Raw genomic sequence first — 21,643 nt, 5'->3', positions numbered from 1 at the left:
AGCACCACTTCCGGCTTTTTTTTCTGCTTATGTGGTGCTGAGGAATTGAACCCAGCGCCTCATGCATGCAAGGCAAGCGCTCTACCACTGAGCCACCTTCCCAGCCCACAGCTTCCTTTCTTAATTGTACATTGTATCTGTGTTTTCTATAATCTGACAAAATATTTACAATTGTATTCCCCTCACTTTTATTATCCTTATATTTGCTGAGTCTACATGGTTACAATATTTTTAGGATACTTAAACTGACATTACATCAATTAGTGAGTTAAAAGTTTGTTTAATCAATCAAAATAGGCAATGTACCTATTTTATGTATCTGTGAATCAATTCTATGTGCTTTTATGGCAGAAGGAGACAAGCTAACTTACTATAGTTACTGTTTTGAAGAAACTAAACTGATTCATTAATTGATTCCATAAATAGAACTGAAATTACTATTAGATGTGAGTATATTCTGTCCACAAACATTTCTTTCAGGCCTGTGATCACATAAAAGATTAACAAAATATTTTATACAAGCTAATTAATGCACATATGTTTAAGATCAACAGATCCCCAAAATAAGACACTATATGTTTCCAAGTTAACAGTACTTAGAGTATTTTACTGTACCAAGAAATCAAAATGAAACTGTAGGTAACCTACTTATTAGTGCCATAGTTGTGAAGTTATTTTATTTTTACTTGTTTTTTACTCTTTAATGAATTTTTATTTATTATTGTTGTTATTTTAATATCTTTAAGTATTTGTACAAAGGAGTTGGCATTCAACAAAGCAGCTCATGAATACAACATCTTGAACAATATCACACTTTCATCATTCTCACCCATCCCTCCAAATCTACCCTTTCCCGTACTTTCCCTTACTTTTCTTAATTTTCTAGGATATGTATAACTTTTTTGCTGTTTAGCAAATCAGTTTATGAATACAATGCATCATGATCTGTATTAACCGTTTAATATTTTAACCCCCATTTGACCCACCCCTTCCCTTTTCTTTTTTAATTTTGTTGTATATACAATGAAAGCTTGACTGCATTCTCACCTCCACATTTAGTACAAACATTTCTATATAAATGAACAAAACTTAGAACATTTCTGATTTTTATCTTGAATGGTTAAACTTTACAAATTTCTGTTCATCAAATACTGCTTTGAGACATGACTTTCCTAGACTATTACTATTATTTAATGTTTATTAAGCTTATCAAGCTGTTTTTGTAAAAGTAGACTTATCCCTCTTACAATGAGCCTATTTATTTCCTATTTTTGTTTTGAAATACTCTTGAAAATGTGGATAGGTATACTTCTAAAATATTCAATGAAACATTTCCAAATGTAATGAGGTTCTGATTTGGCTAAAGATCCATAGGTTTTAAACTTCTCATTCCAAATTTATCTGAGCAGGTTTGCTTGTCTTTGTTGTGGATTTACACTGATGTGTTATAGCTTCCCAACATTCAGAACAAATTTGTGATTATATATGAGTTTGCAAAGAACTGAAAAGTCAATCCTGTGGAAAAAATAGGGATTTATTTTTCCAGTTATCTCTCAAAAATAAGATTGCTTTAAACTTTGCATAATTCAGAAGAACAAACTATGTACTGTTAAAATATGCCAATACGAGAGCAATTTTTATTCTAGTACTTTCCATTGAGCTTCTACTGAACACTCTGACATTTGTATGTATAAAACACATAGCATATGTCACATCTTTCTTAACATTTAAGCATGAATAATGCTTTTTTAGATTGATTCTGACAAATATATGGTTCTAATAAACAAACTTTTTGTTCCATGATAGTGTCAGAATTCTACAAAAATTTTAATCACATCCCTTAGAAAATTATCACAAAGATAATTTAAACTCAGCAAATTTTTAAATTTATTTTTATTATATTTAAATTGTACAAAATGGTTGCTATTTAACAAATCAATTTGTGAATAAAATGCATCTTGATCAGTCACCCCTTTCAACATCCCAACCCATCTCTACCAATCTGCTCTTCTCTCACTCTCCCTAATTTTGTAGGACATACATTGAATTATGACTGCATCTCCCCCTTCCTCTTTACTCATCTAACTCTCTTCCCTTGTCCCCACTTCACCCCTTTAAATAACACATTTCCTGGTGTTTTGTTGAATTTTGACCTTTTCTTTCTAAGGAATTACACTGAGTTCTTCCTTTTGCTTACCATATTTCAGTTTCCATACAGTAGTATGCACTTGCTTACCTCACTAAGTATTTATTTAAAGTTTATAATCTAATTCTAGCTTCCACATATGAGGGAAAATATGCAACTTTTGTCTCTCTTGGCCTAACTTACTTAATTTAGCATATGTTATTCCAGGAAGTCTTTACATTTCTTTACAAATGGAACAATATCCTTGTTTCTAATTGAAGCATAGAATCCAATTGTGTATATATACAACATTTTCTTGATTCATTCATCCAGTGAAAGACATCTAGGGATTCCACATCTTGTCTATAGTAAACAATGCTGCAATGAATGTGGTTGTGCTGGTAACTTTAGTATGGCCTTTTTGTAGTCTATTGGATAAATGCCCAATGATCTAAAAAGAATGACCATCTGTTTTAGGAAGCAGTAGTTTATGCTTAACAGGCAGAGGATAATTTGCACTTAAAGGATCCTGAGTTTTCCTCAGCTTAGAGAGCTGTTGTTTATTAGTACAAAGACACTTTGCTGTGTCCACACCTAATCGAACTGGAACACACCTAGGAGAGTCCATGAGCAACAATGACCAAACAAATTTTAAAAATTGCCTAAAACTAATGGATGTCATGGAGTTAAAGAATGCAATTAATGCATAACGGAAGACTTCAGTAACAGAATGTCTAGGTGTCAAATTTAACCATTTACCACCTGTTTAGATGTGAAAAAGTTTTAAATTTATTTTCTTGTCCTTTTGTATCAGTTCTTTTGAGTTAGGATTGCACTAAATAGCTCAGGCTAGCAAGAAGTCATGTACTAGGACTACAAGTATATATCATAACACATGATAATAATAACTTCATATTGGGGATTATACTTTCAATTAACAAATTGTGGAAGTAGGATACAATATTAATTCCATAACAGTATATTATTGAAATTATTGATTATAGTTGTGAAGTAGTCTAATTCTTGCAGATTTCATATTACATTTTATTATTTGATTATTATTAACTTGGCTTGTTTTTGTATAGCACTATAGGTAGAGTTAGAGAAAATAATATTTAAATTTTGGGAGAAATGTGTGATGCTTTACAACTTGTGTTTTGAGCTTTGTTGTTAGGTACATATATAGTCATTGTTGTTCAATTATCATTTTGAATTGATTCATTTATTATTAAGAATTATTTTCCATTATCATAGTAATATAGTTGTCTCTGATTTTTATATTCATTTAGCCATTCAGTACATTTTACTTTAAATATATTTATGAATTCAGGGTTTTAGACCATTTACAAATTTTTTATTACTCATATAATCATGTTTAAAATTTTTATCTTACTATATTTTTCATTTTATCCCACCCATTTTTCATTCCACTATTATAGTTTTCTATGTTTTCTTTTGGATTAGTTATTTCTATAATTTATCTTATCTGCTGTGTTGGCCCAATAGCTATGACTATTTTGTTACTTTAGTTATTTCTTCAGGATTCAATCAAGTTGCATTCACTTAGCATAGTCTATTGTCAAGTTATGCTAATTTATGTGTAGTTTAGTAATTTTTACCATTTTAGGTTTTGCATGATTATTTTCAGGCATTTTGTTCTATGAAAAGTATAAATACTTATAATACTAAATTTTTGCATAAACATCAAATACATTTTAAAGTAATTTTGTTAATAAAAAGAAAAAGGTTTTAACTGCTATCATACTTACCATTTCTATGCTCTAACCTTTGTATTTCACTTTGTGTATGAAACATCTTTCTTGTCTAATTTCTTGACTTTGTTTTTATCTTTTCTTGAATAATGCATCATAATTTAGATCACTTTATATTATTTTAGAAATCAATGATGATTTGTTGAGCATGTTAGTTTTTATTTCATCTTACATAGTTTTAGATTCCAATGTGATTGATTCAAGTTCACTGACCTTTCCTTCTGGAATATGTAATCTGCAAGTAATGGCATTATTTTGTACCTCATATTGTAGTTATTGTCTTTAAAAAAAGTTGATCTGATTTTTTAAATATCGTTTGATCTTTCCATCATTCTGAACATATAGGATTCATTTACAGTAACTACTTTAATATCTTTGTCTGCAAATATTAACATCTGTGTCAGTTCGGGGTTGTTTCAATTTATTTTTAATTTTCCTCAGTATGGGTTTTGTTTCAGTGCTTCTTCTTCTGCCTAATAACTTTTGTTTGAGTGCCAGACTTCATAAATTTTTCTTTTTGCAGGTCAGGTAGTTTGTTGTTCATATATATATATATATATATATATATATATATATATGTATATATATATATATATATCACAGCTCATATATATATATATATATATACACACAAAACTTAATTGCTTACTAGATCACAGCTCAAATATATATATGTATATATAAGTTTATATATACATATATAAGCTTATATATACATATATATAAGTTTATATATATGTATATATATATGTATATATAAGTTTATATATACATATATAAGCTTATATATACATATATATAAGTTTATATATATATGTATATATATGTATATATAAGTTTATATATACATATATAAGCTTATATATACATATATATAAGTTTATATATATATATATATATATATATATATATTTGAGCTTTGATCTAGTAAGCAATTAAGTTACCTTGGAATAGTTTGATATTCCTTGACCTGACTTTTGAGCTTGGTTAGGCAGATCTAAATCCATTTTTAGTGTAAGGCCAATTATTTTCTAATACTAAGGCAGTATAATTGAATACTCTTCCTATGAAATATGAGGTTTGCCAGTCTCACTTGTGGGAACAGGTCCTATTCCTGGCCCTGTGAAAGCTGGATAATGTTCTCTTTAAGCATTTTAATGTGGTACTCTTTTGGCCTTAAGTAGTTTCAAGTATGTACACTGTGTAGTACTCATCAGAATAATCCAAGAGATTGACCTCTAGTTTTCTCAACTTTTGAAGTTGATTCTTCTCTAGCATTGTGTACTACAAACTCAGCTGCTACATTTTGTCTATTTCCATCTTCTGTGTTCAGGTTTTCTGTTATATGCAGAAAAGTAAGTTTCACAATTATAGTTGGATTGCCTGAAAACTCAAGTTAGCAAGCTGGAACAATCCTAGATCGCACTTGGCTTTTGTCCCATCTGTCCAGGTCTCACCCTCATTTGAGTCAAATGAGTATTTTTCACTGTTATTTTATGTCTTCGTATTTGTGTCTCTTTCATGTGTACGTGTTTGTGTCTGTATCTGTGTGATACTGCTATTTTATGTGTGTGTCTGCATCTGTGAATGTGTGTGTGTGTGTGTGTGTGTGTGTGTGTGTGTGTGTGTGTGTGTGTGTAGAGGCTATCAATTGTTTCAAGTTGGAAGGTATTTCTGGTCCCTATTACTTAACTGGGCCAGAGGTTAAGATTGTTTTGTACTTTCAATAAAGTATCAACTTATGCTTATTAAGTAGTCAAAATATTGTCAATATATTTCTTGTCTCTCAATCTATACTATTATGCTTCTTACATTGGGTCACACACTGTAATAATATAAATTAAAATACTTTTAATGGGAATAAAAGTTATTGCTAGCAACATCAACCTGGAAAATTTGAAAGTTGTTCCAGTTATGTTTGAAAATGCTTGTAAATTTCACAGCAATTCAGCAGTTGGCTATATGCAGAAAATAAATTTAAGTTTTAATTTCCTAAAGACCTTATCATTCATTATTGCAAGATAAATGTTCGCAAAGACCACAGAAACCAAAACAGGCAAGTAGCTCTACTGAGGTCTGTATAATAACTATTTCATTTTAAAAGGTAATAGTTATTACCTTGATATTTTATGTCTTTTGCATATGACACTTGTGAACACATCACTCACGGCTAGTATTTAAGTCTGAATCACACTCTGCACTGTTTTAAATGGATCATAAGATGGTACTCTATACAATTTTACACTATAATTTGCATCTTTAGTGAAATTTCACTTCATATGGCTTTTTTCTTTGTGAAGTGCCTTCTTTGTAGTGGACGTATAACATGGACTAATGTTCTGAAAACATTAAGGCTATTTATACGGAGTGTGTGGATGTTCACATATGTCTTCACATTTTCTTTTTTTTTTTTCCAGGGCTGAGGAAAGAACCCAGAGCCTTGCGCACCCCGGGTGGGTGCCCTTCCACTGGGCTAAACCCCCAGCCCCATGTCTTCACATTTTCAAGTATACATTTCACACATACACATATATGGTTAGATATATATATGCATATATAATTACATATATATATATATATATATATAAGTACTTATAAATACTTCTTTAACCTTGCAAATGTTCTAGTTTTAATGTCCATGGTATAATGTGCCTACATTTACAAGTTTGAAAAGTTTCATTACTGCCTTGCGTAGTATTTCCAGTGTTAGAAAAAGAGAGTTTTCTCTTAAGAGCTGATGTGATATGACTTCTGAATCCAAGGACAGCCACAGGAGTTTGTGGGTTTTTTAAATTGACTTTTTAACAATTCTGCATTTTTCTGATGAAGAGAATATGTTGAAATCATTGAGCTTCTCTACATGAGAGGAATGGTTATTTATTCATTGTATAGAAGAAAAAATCATTACTCTATAGTACTACTTTTTTCTAGATTGCAGAGCCAAGTAATAATTATCATCACTAGACTTTTTTAACCACTTTCAAGACGGATAAAGGGCACGTTATTTTGACTTTCAAAACTTTTGTTAAGAAAGCTATGTCTTGAAGACCAAACCATGGTTGAAAATGATAAGTAAATTTCTTTAAAACTATCAATTTGACTCATTTTAAATGAACTGATAAATTATTTTGTCATCATGTAGTCACTACCTCATCTATTTTACTTTTAGCAGAAATAAAAATGAAGTGGACAATGAATTTTCTTGAATTTTAATTACCATGATTCTGAATAAGGTGAGCCTCTTTTCTCAGGCATAGTGACACAATCAAAACATTAGCATCATATTGGCTCCATTTTGAAGTTTCCTTTGAATAATTGCTTTTCAATAAACAATTCAAGCACAGTAGGTAAGCTCTCATTTGAAGGTAAATGTTACAGCAACTACAAAACAGTATTGCTGTTAAGAACTATAGGAAATACATCAAAGAGCATCATAAATAATTTAATTCCTCAAATCATCTTCAGTAGGTTATTATTGCTACATTGAAAATTAAATGATGGATCATTTTACCAATCTTTTGAAAATTAGAATTAGACTGTTCTAAGTTTTGTACATTTCCATAAAGTAAAAATATGATCCTTTAAGTAAATATGGTGTAAACAACATACATTCAATAGCAACTCTTAAGATCCACTTTATGGGTTAAAAAAAGTTGAAATAGTATCGCAATTCTTCATTTCTGCATAAAAACTGTATTTTGTATGTGTCTTGCCCCACCTTCCAAGACCCAGTTCTCATTTATTATTCAACCACTGTCTCCTACATCTAGCCATATAATTTCTCTGACACATATTTTCTCTGTGCCACCGCCACAGCCATTGGTTATTCCCAATTTTAATATTTGTGTATAACCTACATCCTTCAAGATCTAACTCAAGTCTTTCTTTCTTACAAATATTTTCCTATTTTTAAGACTTTGGTACTGTATTATAAGTCTATGAGGCATTTGAAAATCATCACCAGTGTGGCTATTAGAAATGCAGAATCACCTTACAAAGGCAAAGTCAAAATTCAACAAAATGAACACTCAAGGACCTGAATGAAGTAGTGTGGGGTCAAGGGGAAAGGGTAGACAAAGAGGAGAAGAATTCAATGTATATCCTATAAAATTTAGAAAAGTGAGGGAAATTTTGGGTAGGGTGAGAGATTGGTAATATTGTTGAAGGTGGTGATATTGATCAAGATTCATTATATTCATGAACTGCTTTGTTGAATGGAAACTCCTTTGTACAACTACTTAAAGATTTTTAAAAAAAGAAATGAAGAATCATAAGCCCAAATCAGACCTACTAGTCAAAACTTGCATTTTCAAAAGATCCCCAGACCTTTGATATAAATGAACAATTAAAGCCTTTCTACAGCTCAAAGTGATGTCTTCTTTATTCCAGATTTCCACAGTATTTTTAATCTATAACAATCATATCCAACTTGATTTGCTTTAACTTACAATTTTTTGACTTTATGAAGGTACAAAAACAATACATATTCAGTAAAACCTTCTCTAGATATATATTAATTTTTTTCAAATGAAAATTGGTGAGATGAACTTAATCTTCAATTATGATTCAATGGTGCCTCTCCCTACTCATATTATTCAGATAACAGTATGAAATGCGACTATTGCCAGAGTTGTCAGCCTATCAGGTATCTGGGATATTTCTTTTAATTCCAATTAAAACAACACTGATCATATTTTTAGAATATCAGTTAATGTTCAGGGTCATTGAACTTAACAACCATCTTTTTTTGGTATGTTTTTTCTTTGTTTTTTGTTTTTATTGTGAAAACACTGTAGAGAGGGGTTACAATTACATGGGCAAGATAATGAGTATATTTCTTATCAAGCATTGTAGCCTCCTCCTTTGTTTCCCCTTCCCATCCCTTCCCAGCCTCCCCCCACCCCCCTACCTAATTCTCCCCGCAACCCCACCAAAGTTGCAAAGTTCATTTTCAACATAACGACTTCTACATCTCATTGTTGCAATGCGTCCACCTGTATCCCTATTTAAATGATTTTTCCCCCTTCCCAACAAATTATACCGACATCATATACAGTGAAAGCAGGGGTTATACTGTGGGAGAGGGACATACAAAGCAACAAAGAAATAATCATATGAATGTGTTAGAAACAATCGCATGAAAGAAAAAAAAAACATTTGAATACATATCTTAGGGTTCATTTCCCTAACATCAACTTATCTGACCTTTTCTGCTTGACTCAGACATATACTAGATATTGCAAATAAGGGAAACCGTGGGACGTATGATTCTTTGGGCTTGGCTTACTTCACTTAATATAATTTTTTCCAAGCCTTTCCATTTCCTAAAAATGGGGCAATGTCATTCTTTCTGATGGAGGCATAGAATTCCGTATATATACCATATTTTCTTGATCCATTCATCTACTGAGGGGCATCTAGGTTGGTTCCATATCTTAGCTATAGTAAATAATGCTGAAATAAACATAGTCGTGCTGTTAGCTTTAGTGTGGTCTTATTTGTAAACATTTGGGTAAATGCCCAAAAATGGGATTGCTGGGTCATAGGGGAGTTCTATGTGGAGTCCTTTTCTTTTATTGTGAAAATACTGTACAGAGGGGTTACAATTACATGGGCAAGATAATGAGTACACTTCTTATCAAGCATTGTAGCCTCCTCCTTTGATTCCCCTTCCCATCCCTTCCCATCCTCCCCCTGCCCCACCCCAAACCTCCCCACTCCCCTTCCTCCCCCCCCCCCCCGCACCAAAGTTGTAAAGTTCATTTTTGACATAACGACTTGTACATCTTATTGTTGCAATGGGTCCACCTGTATCCCTATTTAAATGATTTTTTCCCCTCCACAAATTATACCGACATCATATATAGTGAAAGCAGGGGTTATACTGTGGGGGAGGGACATACAAAGCAACAAAGAAATAATCTTATAAATGTGTTAGAAACAATCGCATGAAAGAAAATAACATTTGAATACATATCTTGGGGTTGATTTCCCTATCATCACCTTATCTGACCTTTTCTGCTTGACTCAGACCTATACTAGATATTGCAAATAAGGGAAACCATGAGAACTATGTTTCTTTGGGACAGGCTTACTTCACTTAATATAATTTTTTCCAAGTCTTTCCATTTCCTAACAAAAGGGGCAATGTCATTCTTTCTGATGGAGGTATAGAATTCCATTGTGTATGTATACCACATTTTCTTGGTCTATTCATCTACCAAGGGGCATCTCGGTTGGTTCCATATCTTAGATATAGTAAATAGTGCTGCAATTAACATAGTCATGCTGGTAGCTTTAGTTTGGTCTTGTTTGTAAACATTTGGGTAAATGCCCAAAAGTGGGATTGCTGGGTCAAAGGGGAGCTCTATGTGGAGTCTTTTGAGGAACCTCCATACTACTTTCCAAAGTTGTTGAACATGTTTACACTCCCACCAACAATGCAGTAAGGTCCCCTTCTGTCCCTATGTGCAGTCTTTTGTTCAACCACTTTCCAAAGTGGTTGAACAAGTTTACACTTAAAATGCAGTAAGGTTCCCTTCTGTCAACATCTCCTCCAGCACCTGTTGTTATTAGAGTTTTTGATTTTAGCCATTCTAACTTCATGTGTCTATTGGCCATCCTTCTTTCCTCTTCACAGAAGTTTCTCTTTAAGTCTTTAGCCCACTTATTTATTGGGCAGTTGTTTCTTTGAAGATTTGTTGTTGGGGAATTTAATTTTTTCAGTTCCAGGTATATTTTAGATATGAGACCCTTGTCTGTTGTGTGGCTAGTGAAGATCTACTCCCAATCCCTGGGCTTTTTTTTTTTTTTTTTTGATTTTGCTAGCTATGTCCTTTGCCATGCAGAAGCTCTGAAATTTAATGCAATCCCATTTGTCCAACCTTTCTTTGATTTTAACAGCTATCTTTAGACCTTCTCTGTAAATACTTATAGTAAAAATTTGTTTAGCTGATAATTGAATATATCAGTAATATGGTGGATAAGTATAGAGAAGTCTCTATTCTTACAGAGACTTGGGTGAATCTGGTGACCAGAGTCTTATTTCTTTGTCCATAACTTTGGAGGAATTCTTTTTCCCTTTATAGCTCTATTTCTATGTCTAAGTGGTGGAGATGATATCTTTACTTTTAGAATGGGTAGAAAGCTTGAATTAGCTAATAGATGTGATGCATTCAGCAGAGTCCCCATAATATATTAATTCCTAAAGGAATGTAGGTGCTATTATTAAAAAAATATACAACCAGGAAATTTGCCCTTTGGAGATGCCATTATAGAATTTCAATCACGTATACATAGGTAATGTGGAAGAATCTTAGATAGATCTCTATCTTGTTCTTTGTTTTCTGACTTAATATTTCATTTATGCTTTCTTTTGGTAATGGTTTCTAGCTCCCTTTAACTTTGATAGATTTTATGTGTGTTTCTCTTCATGTTGTTATTGCCCAGTCTCTAGGTACGGGTACTATATTTACAGTAAGTGTTGATTCATCCCAGAAAATAAAAAAGACTCCCTCCTGGTTCATGTGCTACTGACTTGGTCAATTTTAATGACCTTCCAATAAATGATTGAGTAAGCGGATGAAAATTGGGTTTTGTCCAGAATGCTTAAGACCTTGAACTTTGTAATATCATTAAAGGAAGCAAGCACAAAGCTAGTTAACATCTTTTTTAATATGCAATATGTCGACAACGTTATAATAGTAAATAATGGGGCTTTGTAATTGTGTATAGCCTAAATGGTATTTTGCTGAGAAGTGAACACATAATTTACTCTTTGAAAACTTAGATGTTTTTCTAAAATCAACTTGGAGATTTATTATTTTTAGGATGCAGTGGATTATGTAACAATTATGCTATCTAAAAATGTAAAATAATCACATATTCAAGAGTAAATAGTACAATTTATTCTTTAACATGCTGTATTTAAAACTGGAACTACTGGAGCATCTTAGCCTTCAGTAGCAGCCTTGGGGTTTTACAAGCTTGGGGTAAATTTAATTAAGGTCAAGGGAGAAAACTAATTAAGCACTGAGAAGCACTGGCATCCCTCTTGCTCTCTAAAAACAAAAAATATCATTTAGAATAAGGTGATGCTATAATTACAGTATAAATGCCATTGTCTAATTTAGCAATTCTGGTGGCCCAGGTGTTCTGAGCACTTTGAAGAGCAGCTAGCTTTTGAGCTTTCAATTCATAACTGTATTGAATAATTTCTATCTGCTTTTCAAAATCTCTTCTGATAAGAAGTGCATAGAAAGAAAATTGCATAAATATAAAGAGTGTCTGTGCTTTAAGTCCTAACGTATAGCTATATTAAAGAATGTGTCTCTAAAGAGCATTTAAATCCAGATCCTATTTAATTAAGTTTGGAAAACAGAGGGTTAACACTCTACAAGACTGCTATATTGCAAAGTAATATAAGTAAATGGATAAAAGATATGTCTTTGTGCAATAGAGAAGTCAATATCATATTGATATTGTAGTGACTTTTGATTCAGTGTCTTACAGTTTCTCATCATTATTGTGCACTATTGCCCACTGAAAAAATGGTATAGTGGGGTGGTTCCAGGAAGATGGTGGAGGAGAAGCTGGAGGCTAAACAAGCTCTCACATAGAAAGCAGTTTTAGTGTTCCAGTAAACAGTCCTAAGCCAGGGAATCACACAAAGTGTGCCATCACAGTACAGAGAGTTAGGCCAGAGAGGCAAAATCCAGGCAAGGAGACATATCTGAGCACTTGCCAGCAGCCACTGCTGTGGCTGCAGCGGCGGCTGTAGAGACCATACCGGCAACACAGAGAGTCTGGGACGAAGAAGCCAGATGTAGCGGGTGAGCGGATTCTAGTAAACACCAGCAAGAACCGACAAGGAGCAGACATCTTCATCCTGCAGTTTGCAGACCAGAGACAAGCCAAGAGCCAAGACAGATTGAGTATAAGCCTGACATCCTCACTCATTCTCAGGGAGCAGGGGAGGGAAGGCCACCCCTCCCCCCCACTACCAGAGATCTCCATCTTTGATTCTGACAAAGGCCTGGCTGAGCAGCTAGCTGCAACTCAGGTCTTGGAAGAAAACTAGAGTCATTTAGCAGGTCACAAGAACCTAACCTAACCTGCCAGGCACAGTTCCACCCAGGGAAAAGTCACCCAGCCCGGGCCAACCCCAGGAGTGGCTTTCCTCAGTGGGTAAACAGAGCTAGAGGCTGCCCCTCCCTACAGTAGCCTTGACAATCAATTGAAATTTGGTAAACATAAACCCTGAGAATGGCTCCAGCCTGGGCTCTGTGAGTGTCTCAGAAGCTAGCCCCTAAGGGAAAAGCTACTGTTTACTGAAAGGCCTCAACTCTACCCAGAACTTAGCCTTATCACAGCATCTGGAAACTAGAGGAAACAGCCATCTCCATCTTTTGTGATACTCAAAGCAGATATCCCTCCCACTAAACTACCTGGAAGTGGATCACAAAATCCTAGCTAAAGCAGAGCATTGTTCTGCCTGCTCAAACAAACTGACTTAGAAACCAACCAAGCCACAGGAAAATCAACCACCACAAGCAGAACAGAGACTCCAACAAGAGACTGGCTACGGACACAAGGGAAATACAGGATCTTCCCATCCCCTCAAAAAAAATCAAAGAATTTTTTTTTGTACCTTTTTTTAACTTAAAAAAAATTGTTTTGTAGGAACTTTTTTTCGTCTTATAATTTTTATTTTAGGGGTATATGTGTGTGCGTTTTTCTTCAAAAATTTTTTTTTGTTTAGATTTACTGAACTTTGATCTTTTTATTTCTTTCTTTCTCATTCTTTTCACCTTTTCTTCTCTTTCGTTCTTCTTTGTGTGACTTAATTGCTGTTCTGCACATCCTCAGACATACTCGTAGTCAATTATTAGACCTCATCCTCCATTGTGTATACACTTAATCCAGAAATTCATTACTCAATTCAAAACCCCTTAGACTTAAATTCGTTAATAGCAGTACTACCTCTTTATACCTATATAATATTTTAAGCATTTTTATTTTTAAGTTTTTCACATCTCCTTTATGTCCCTTCCCTTCTGTCATTATATCTATTTTCTTCTCTGAACATTTCATTTTCATTTTTGCATAATTTTTAAGCATTGCGCTTTTTAAACTTTTTAACATTGCACTTTTTAACTTTTGCTTTTCTATTTTTTCTTGTCTCTTTTTTCCTCTTTCTCTTTCTTCTTTCTTCTCTCTCTCTACTTTCATTCTATCCAACCTATTTCCCACTTTGAGATTAGGACTAAGTTAATTCTCCCTATGACTTCCCACATCCCTCTATTGCTATTTTTACCCACATCGCTCCCTAAACCTCATAATTTCTTGTTTGCCAAATTCTTCTTTGTGTTTCATAGCCCATTAATACATAGTTGTTTGATGTTGAATAGATATATCTGTTGAACTAGATTGTATCTGCAGATTTTTGACTGTGCAACTACAGACTTTGGTTGATGCTTGCCTTAAGATAGTGTTCCAGCACAAAATTGGTGTTACTTTCATCCCAAATGTGCAGAGTGAGCCGGAAAAACACAAGAAAAATGGCAAGTCTGGGTATCTCAACTACCACTCATGATAATCAGGGGAAAGAGCGGATAATGAGGAATCCAGAGGAGAGGTCCCAAAGAGCGGTACAAACACTGCTGGCAAACATGATAAATGAAAAGATTGAAAACCTACAAATGAGTCTGTATGAGCATGATAGGGACAGAGAGGAGGCAATCCAAAGGTTTATACAGGAATATCATGTGCGTGAGGAAGGTACTCAAAAACTGATACAGGAATTTCGTGAAGAGCTTGAGAACACTCAAAGAGAAAGGCAGTAATGGTGTGAGCAGGCTGAGAACACTCAAAGAGAACTACAGGAAAGGTGTGAATGTGAGAAAGTTAAGCAAAGAGTAATACAAGAATTGAGAGAGCAGGATAAAAATACACAAAAATCACTAAAGGCATTTATGGAATCCATTAACAAAGAGCTGAAGGAAGTCAGGGAGACTAGAAAGGGAATGCTGAATGGAACCCAAAAAAAGGAATGGGAGTCCAAGAAAACCATAACCAATCAACTAAGTGATTTGAGAATATCTGAACAGCAAATTAAGGAAGTAAAGAAGTTCATACAAGATCTAAAACAATGCTTCAACAAAGAATTTGAAGCCATCAAAGCTGACCAATTAGAAGGAAGAGAAATAAAAAATAATGTAGAAAGTCTTGACAGCCGGTTAAACCTTGCAGAAGATCCAATCTCGGGGATTAAAGACAGCCTAAATATAATAGAGAAAGAACATACAACCATCCAAGACAAGTCTAAGAAATATGATATATCTATTCAACACTTGGAAGACACCATCAGAAAGCCTAATCTGTGGATAATGGGTGTAGAGGATCACCTAGAAACAGAAGTTAATGGTCTAGGAAAATTGTTTAACAGGATCCTAGCAGAGAACTTCCCAAACATGCAAAAACATAGGCCTATTCAGATACAAAAAGCTTTTAGAACACCAAATAGACCAGACTAGAATAAGACATCCCACCATCAAATTATAATCAGCAACGGATCAATTCAGAACAAGGAAAAGATCCTTAAAGCTGTCAAGGAGAAAAGATCAATCACCTATAAAGGGAAACCAATTAGAATCACCTCAGATTTCTCACCAGAGACAATCCGAGCAAGAAGAGCCTGGAAAAATGAATGTCAAGCCCTAAAAACAAACAACTATCAACCAAGAATACTGTACTCATCTAAACTCTCCTTCATAACTGAAAGCCAAATAAAAACCTTCCATAGCAAAAAAAAATTGGAAAAATATATCTCCACCAATCCAGTCCTACAAAAGATTCTTAAAGCTGCCCTACACATAGAAAACCAACAAGATCATAATAAAGGCAAAGAAACTGCACCCAAACTGAGAATCCAAGAGATATAGGAAGAACCCAGTAGCTGCAGCCCTCAAGAAGGTGGATTAAATGGCAGGAACTCCCAAATACCTCTCAGTCCTATCTCTCAACATTAACGGAATTAACTCTGCAATTAAGCTACATAGACTGTCTAGTTGGATTAAAAAGCAAGATCCTTCTATCTGCTGCCTTCAGGAGTCACATCATGCCTGTAAAAAAAAAAAACATATTTTCAATGTTAAAGCCTGGAGCAAAATCTACCAAGCAAACGGCCCCCATAGACAGGCGGGAGTTGCAATCTTAATATCAGATAAAGTAGACTTCAAATTAAAATTCGTGAGAAGAGATGAAGCAGGTCGCTACATACTAATTAAGGGATCTCTCCTTAAGGAAGATATTACAATTCTAAATATCTATTTGCCAAACAATGGAGCACCTAAATTTATCCAAGAAACACTAATTTCCCTAAAATCCCACATAGATCCTAAGACATTAATTGTTGGGGATTTTAACACACCACTTTTCCCACTAGATAGATAACTCCGCAAAAACTCAACAGAGAAACCACAGGTCTATACCACTGCATAGATCAACTAGATTTAACAGACATCTACCAAATATTTCACCCAGCAGCATCAGAATACACGTTTTTCTCAGCAGCACATGGAACATTTTCTAAAATAGACCACATTTTAGGCCACAAAGCAAACTTGTCTAAATTCAGAAACATTGAAGTTATACCTTGCATTCTCTCTGACCACGAGGGAATAAAATTAGAACTCAACACCAAAAGTTACCAAAGAAAGTCCTGTAACACAGGGAGGCTGAACAACACATTGATGAATCATGAGCGGATTATGGACGCGATTAGAAAGGATATTCAAATGTTCATGCTATTCAACAAAAATGAGCACACAAATTACTAGCTCCTCTGGGACACAGCAAATGCAGTACTCTGAGGCAAGTTTGTAGCTGTGAGTTCCTACATCAACAAATTGGAGAGATCTGAAACCAACAATTTAATGAGACATCTGAACCTCCTGGTAAGAGAGCAGCAAAATGAATACCAATCAAGTAGACGGAAAGAAATAATTAAAATTAAATGAATTAGAATCCAAAAAAAAACTATAGAAAGAATCAACCAAAGAGTTTGTTCTTCGAAAAAATTAACAAAATTGACAGACCCTTAGCAAATCTTATCAGAAAAAGAAGAGAACACACCCAAATAAATAAATTCAGAGAAGAGAATGGCAACATCACCACAGAAACAACCAAGATTCAGAACTTTATAAGGGAATTCTTCTCAAAACTTTATGCTAATAAGTTTGAGAACTTTGCAGAAATGGACCTTTTCCTAGCAAATATTGACATGCCGAAATTAAATCAAGATGAGTTAAAGCATCTTAACAGGACCATATCAGGCATTGAAATAGAAACAGCAATAAGAGACCTCCAAGCTAAGCCAAGTCCAGGACCAGATGGATTTACAGCAGAACTCTACAAGGCCCTCAAAGCAAAGCTCACACCAATACTACTCCAAATCTTCAATGAAATTGAAAGAGAAAGTTCAATACCGAAATTATTCTATGAAGCCATCATAACCCTCATCCCTTAACCAGGCAGGGACTCATCAAGGAAAGAACTATAGATCCATTTCTTTGATGAACATTGATGCAAAACTTCTCAACAAAATTTTGGCCTATCTACTCCAACAATTCATCCAAAAAATCCTATACCCCAATCATACAGGATTCATTTCAGGGATGCAAAGCTGGTTGAATATACGCAAATCAATTAATACGATTCATCACATCAACAGGAGAAAGGATAAGAACGACATGGTTATCTCAACATATGCAAAAAAAGCATTTGACAAGATCCAACACCCCTTTATGATGAAGCTTCTGGAAAAATTAGGAATACATGGAACATTCCTCAATACAATAAAGGCTGTATATGACAAACCTACAGCCAGTATTATACTTCATGGTGAAAAAAAAGCCATTTCCTCTTAACTCAGGAACAAGAAAAGGATGTCTACTATTCTACTTCTCTTCAATCTGGTATTAGAATGCCTAGCTACAGCAATAAGACAAGATGCAAACATAAAGGGGATCCAGATAGGCAAAGAAGAAATAAAGCTCTCCCTCCTTGCAGATGACATCATCTTGCATTTAAACAATCCCACAGACTCCACTCCCAAATTGCTCAAGCTGATTCAAAACTTTGGCAAAGTAGCTGGGTATAAAATTAACTCTCAAAAATCATTAGCTTTTCTGATGCCAACAATGAGAAAAGTGTGGCTGAAATTAGGAAAGCAACTCCATTTGTAATAGCCCACAAAAAATAAAATACCTAGGAATTAATTTAACCACAGTAGTGAAGGGCCTCTATGATGAAAACTTTAAAAACTTGAAAAAGGAAATCAAAACAGAACTTAGAAAGTGGCAAAAACTACCATGCTCCTAGATTGGAAAGATCAACATCGTGAAAATGGCAATATTCCCAAGGCTATCTACAAATTCAGTGTGATACCTATCAATATTCCAACTTCATTCTTCAAGGAAATAGAAGAGGCAATCCAAAAATTCATATGGAACAATAAAAGACCCCGAATAGCAAAAATGATCCTCAACAGAAATAACACTGCTGGAGGAATATCAATACCAAATTTCAAACTCTACTATAAAGCCATAGTAATAAAAACAGTTTGATACTGGCACAAGAACAGACCTCAGGACCAATGGAATAGAATTGAAAACCCAGAAATGAACCTACAGACCTATAGCCATCTAATCTTCGATAAGGGAGCTAAAAAAATAGAATGGAAGAAAGACAGCCCCTTCAGTAAATGGTGCTGGCAAAATTGGTTACCTACTTGTAGAAAACTAAAGCTAGATCCTTATGTATCACCCTGCACCAGAATCAACTCCAAATGGATCAAGGGCCTCGGAATAAAAGCAGACACTCTGAAAGCATAACAGGATGTAATAGGAGAAGCCCTAGGTCTCCTTGGCACAGGCCAAATTTTTCTTAATAGAGACCCAGAAACACAACGAATCAAAGAAAGGTTGAATAAATGGGTTTGCATGAAATTGCAGAGCTTCTGCATGGCAAAGGACATAGCTAGCAAGATCAATAGAAAGCCCACAGATTGGGAGAAGATCTTCACTAACCATACAACGGACAACGGTCTCATATCTAAAATATACCTGGAACTCAAAAAATTAAATCTCCCAACAACAAATCTTCAAAGAAACAACTGACCAATAAATAAGTGGGCTAAAAACTTGAAGCAAAACTTCTGTGAAGAGGAAAGAAGGATGGCCAATAGACACATGAAGAAATGCTCAACCTCCCTAGCCATAAAAGAAATGCAAATCAAAACAACATTGAGACACCACCTCACTCCAGTTAGAATGGCTAAAATCAAGAATTCTAACAACAACAGATGCTGGAGGGGATGTGGGCAGATGGGAACCTTACTGCATTGTTTGTGGGAGTGTAAACTTGTTCAACCACTTTGGAAAGCAGTATGGAGTTTCCTCAAAAGACTCCACATAGAGCTCCCCTATGACCTAGCAATCCCACTTTTGTGCATTTACCCAAATGTTCACAAACAAGAGCACACTAAAGCTACCAGCACGACTGTGTTTACTGAAGCATTATTTACTATAGCTAAGATATGGAACCAACCCAGATGCCCCTCAGGTGATGAATGGATCAAGAAAATATGGTATACATACACAATGGAATTCTATTCCTCCATCAGAAAGAATGACATTGCCCCATTTGTTAGGAAATGGAAAGGCGTGGAAAAAATTATATTAAGTGAAGTAAGCCAGGCCCAAAGAAACATAGTTCCCATGGTTTCCCTTATTTGCAATATCTAGTATATGTCTGAGTCAAGCAGAAAAGGTCAGATAAGGTGATGCTAGAGAAATGAACCCCAAGAGATATATATTAAAATGTTTTTTTTCTTTCATGTGATTGTTTCTAACAGATTTATACGATTATTTCTTTGTTGTTTTGTATGTCCATCCCCCACAGTATAACCCGTGCTTTCACTGTATTTTATGTTGGTATAATTTGTGGAGTGGAAGGGAAAAAACAAATCATTTAAATAGGGATACAGTTGCACGCATTGCAACAATGAGATAGATGTACAAGTCGTTATGTCAAAAATGAACTTTACAACTTTGTTGCGGGGTGGCGGGGGGAGGATTGAGTGGGGAGGCGGGCGGAGGATGGGATAGAAAGAGGAAGCAAAGGAGGAGGCTACAATGCTTGATAAGAAATGTACTCATTATCTTTCCCATGTAATTGTAACCCCTCTGTACAATATTTTCACAATAAAAAATGGTATAGTGAAACAATGTGATTTTATCTGTTAATCAATCACAATACTGTAGAAAGAAGTGACTGCAAGCACTATTTCAAGTGTAGTCTTTGTAAGGGAAGCCATTAGAGATGAGAGGGATAAAGCTGTCAGTGGCAAACAAAAATCGAAAAACAATAAGTGACTTGTTATTTAATATCTCATTTTCACCTCAGTTTCTGGCAATATAGAAAATATGAGCTGAATTACGGAAATCAGGTCTACTGTTTTCATTGGTGGCTAGCAAATCAGCTACCTGGGTAATGTAGCAACACAAGGTAGAACACTTTTCCCTTTGGTGGAATCTTCTAGTTAGAGAGGTCAATGGATGTTTCTTTAGCAGAATATAGCAGATCATTATGTAGAGTGCTTAGGAAAAGAGGATAAAAATGCATCACTATTGTAATGGATATTAGCTCTTAGAATAGTACGTGACAATCTTAACAGCCGAACATGTTAGGACACTATTGTTTGTTACAAGTAGAAGTCAATTTTTGTTATAAAAATGCTAGCAAGCCACCAAATTTGGAATAATTCTACACTTGACTAACATAGCTCAAATCTACTAGCAAGGGTAGCTATTAACATAAGTTTACAAAAACATGACATAATTATTGATAACTTCTATGAGATGTAGTGTAAAGGAAAACAACAGAAATAGCTTGGGACCAATAGATTGCAGCTTGTCTTCAAATTGACATCAAGTGGACAGTTTTTCAAGTCAACTTAATTTTTTCTATCTATATAAATAAGAATGCTCAAAATTAAATCTGAATTTAATTTCCATTCTAAGTATTCAAAAATTACCTCAATCAAAACCAATTTAGCATGAAGCTACAAATGAGATTTAAACAAAATCCCTGAAAAGTGACCATTTAATATCCAGTCCGAAGCCAGGAATAGAATAATTACAATTAGTTCTATACTTTTTAAATTTCAGTGGAAAAAATAATTTGCAAGTTTTCTGCAATCATATTAATTGTTTGTAAACATAATGCATCTTGATAGACCCATGATTCAGGAAGAACTGCATGTCTGGCTTTCTACAAATGACTACCACCTACATCCAATATGTCACTATATTTGTGATCCTCCAGCTCCCTTGACTATTTTGTTTGTTGCCTTTCCCACCCACATAGCTCAGCGACTGAAAACTGAGCTAAATTCTTAACTACTATCAAAATATGCATGTATATGAATGAGCTTGACCTTGACTGCCAAGTCTAGAGCCAAATAACTGGGATTCAAGTTGAAGGGAAGGGAGAGAATAGCACTTGGCAGGAACCAACAGGAGTACTCAGTACCAAATAAATTACTAGACACTTTATACAATAAGCTATCACTGGCCATGGCCTAGTGAATTGTAGATTTTAGAACATTGTGAATACATAATGTTTGCATATAGTTTATATTTGTATTAAGACAGTTAAAAAGAAATGGAAAATACCAACTCAA

The sequence above is a fragment of the Dipodomys merriami genome, unplaced genomic scaffold, assembly GCF_024711535.1.
Source record: "Dipodomys merriami isolate MVZ:Mamm:240054 unplaced genomic scaffold, mDipMer1.0.p SCAF_3, whole genome shotgun sequence".
NCBI lineage: Eukaryota > Metazoa > Chordata > Mammalia > Rodentia > Heteromyidae > Dipodomys > Dipodomys merriami.
The sequence above is the reverse complement of the archived record's forward strand: the minus strand, read 5'-3'. Positions refer to the sequence as shown.